Below are 2,988 nucleotides of genomic sequence, written 5' to 3'. Positions count from 1 at the left end.
TTGAGTTAGATAATTTTGCTCTAGTGCTTCACTTATATCTTTTTAGGAGCACGGTGGTGCTTTTATTTTATAGAAATTATTGGTCTCTCATACCTATTAACCGAAGGCCCAGTGAAAATTGTTGTTTTTGCCTATTTCAGTGTTTCATAGAAAAGGAATATCAAACGGAATCCAAACAGAATGAAACCTTCGCGAGGATCTATTTTGGAACAAACGTGATCCGGGAGACTTGGAGTGGACGTCAAGGAAGAAGCGAGGTGGCCACGAGGTAGGAGGGCGCGCCCCCACCCTCATGGGCCCCTCGCAGCTCCACCAACCTACTTCTTTCGATTATTGTCGGTGTCAAAACCAGCGGATCTCAGGTAGGGGGTCCCTCTTGATGGAAGTAATGCCCTACATCCTGCTTGATTGATCTTGATGATATGAGTATTACAAGAGTTGATCTACCACGAGATCGTAGAGGCTAAACCCTAGAAGCTAGCCTATGATATGATTGTATGTTGTCCTACGGACTAAACCCTCCGGTTTATATAGACACCAGAGGGGGCTAGGGTTACACAAAGTCGGTTACAAGGGAGGATATCTACATATCCGTATTGCCAAGCTTGCCTTCCACGCCAAGGAGAGTCCCATCCGGACACGGGACGAAGTATTCAATCTTGTATCTTCATAGTCCAACAGTCCGGCCAAAGGATATAGTCCGGCTGTCCGGAGACCCCCTAATCCAGGACTCCCTCAGTAGCCCCTGAACCAGGCTTCAATGACGATGAGTCTGACACGCAGATTTGTCTTCGGCATTGCAAGGCGGGTTCCTCCTCCGAATACTCCATAGAAGATTTTGAACGCAAGGATAGTGTCCGGCTCTGCAAAACAAGTTCCACATACCACCGTAGAGAGAATAATATTTCCACCAATCTAATCTGCTGACACGTTTAGCAACATGACATCATGCCATGGCCCGGTCATTATTCGAACCGTTTTTCTCAACCAGCGCTGCACATATCGCGAGGCGGTTTTCTTGACACGTCTTGTTGAAGCAGAGATTGTGTCCCCCTTATTACGGGATTCTCATCAATACGGACGTGGGTAACCCAATCGTGCCCATTGGTATGACTCCTCGATTTTAGGCAAGTCCCAAACGGCCATGAGGAGGACGCTTGATATTCACCATCTTTATAAAGAGGCCAAGGCCTGTCCTTTTCTCCCTCTCGTGCTCAGTCGAATCCTTCCCCCGCCTCGAGTTCCAACACTCAAGGCTCAGGTCAGGCGCTTCGGACCTTCAACCATGTCCGGATCCAACCGTCAAGGTCGGTGGATGCCTTCCTCTGTCACAGAGGAAGACATCAAGAAGCTAAGAGAGGCCAGGTATTTGACCCTCGAAATCTCGCACAGGCTGCTTGCTCCAGGGCAGGTCATTGCCACTCCCGAACCCGGCGAGAGCGTCGTATTCATCTCTCACTTCCTCCGAGGGCTAGGCCTCGCTCTGGATCCCTTTGTTAGGGGGCTCATGTTCTATTATGGGCTGGATTTCCATGACCTGGCCCCGGATGCCCTCCTTCACATCTCGTCGTTCATCGTCGTGTGTGATGCCTTCCTCCGCATTACCCCACACTTCGGACTGTGGCTCAATACTTTCAATGTGAAGCCGAAGATGATCGAGGGGCAGCACGCAGAGTGCGAAGGTGTCGTAATAAGCAAACGTGCTGATGTTCCATGGCCAGAGGGTTCCTTCCAGAGGTGTCTAGTTTATGGCAACGGGAGTGGTTTTATATCACAGCTCCCCGGAGTACCAAGTGGGTAGCCGCCCCAGCCTTTCGCTCGGGCCCCCCACCACAACTGATGTCATGGATCAACAAGGGGGTGGACTGGGGGCCAGTAAATGATGTGTCGATATTACAGAGTCGCATCCGAGATCTCCTTGAGAGAGATGTCAGCCTGGTTATGGTGATGCAAGTCATGCTAGTTCGTCGAGTCCTGCCTTGCAAACATTGACCCCTCCGTATGTGGGAATTCAACCAGGAAGGAACGCGGACTATTCAACACTTCCTCGGCATGACGCTCGAAGAGATGTACAAATCGTTCTTCGGACCACAAATAAAGTGTCCGGACACCACCGAGGATGCGGGTTTGAGCTGTAATCGCCCAGATACCCAAGTAAGTAATCCCGTGGCCGAACACACTGTCTTTTTATTTATCACAACATCATTCTGAAAAGTCGCTCTTTGACCAGGGCTGGGTAACAAAGGCGAAGATGACCAGGTGTTCGGCCCCCTTCCCGAAGGCTCGGCCAATCCAGTACTAGCCAGAATGCTCGAGCCGGCGCCTTATCTGGCGCCCTCAGGGGAAGATGAAGGGGGGAATAAAGAGGCTGAAAGCAGGTCTCACTCATCATTCATCCAAACCGGGGGAATTAGCGCCTCCCAAAGGAAGGAAGAGGACCACCTCTGATGACCCGGAAACAAAGGTTTCCAAACGGGGGAAGAAATCTTCGCCAGAGGGTCCTGCCTCGGAGGGTACTCTTGCCGCACAGTGCCCGCAAGGGGGTCAGCCCTCTACCGAGCTGTAAGTAAACAAAAAGTACTTTAATAGTAAAAATATCCCGCATTACTTCTGAAGACAATAACCGAAGCAGGTATCTTGTAGTTCGGATCGTAGCCCTTCTCGATAGAGTTCGTCTTCGGGGGATCTTCTTCCGGAGATGGTGGAGAGCGAAACACCTCCCCATGCCACCCCGCCTCGTGAGGCGGGCGACCCTGAAGTGTCGTCGCGGAGGGTTTCTCCTGATCCGCCAAGGCCATAGGGTAATACTTTGGCCACCCGAAGTCCTCAGTATTCGGCTCCTAAAGAGAGCAACAGAAAGAGTCCGGAACCGTCCGGTGTGCAATCAGACACACTAAGGGATCTTCTGGAGCAAGCGGCCATCTCAGAAGCACATCATACGCTAATGGGTACGGTGATTGAGAGGATTTCATCCACCGAAAGCGGGTT

This window comes from Triticum dicoccoides, chromosome 2A (assembly GCF_002162155.2).
Source record: "Triticum dicoccoides isolate Atlit2015 ecotype Zavitan chromosome 2A, WEW_v2.0, whole genome shotgun sequence".
NCBI lineage: Eukaryota > Viridiplantae > Streptophyta > Magnoliopsida > Poales > Poaceae > Triticum > Triticum dicoccoides.
Note: the sequence above shows the minus strand (reverse complement) of the source record.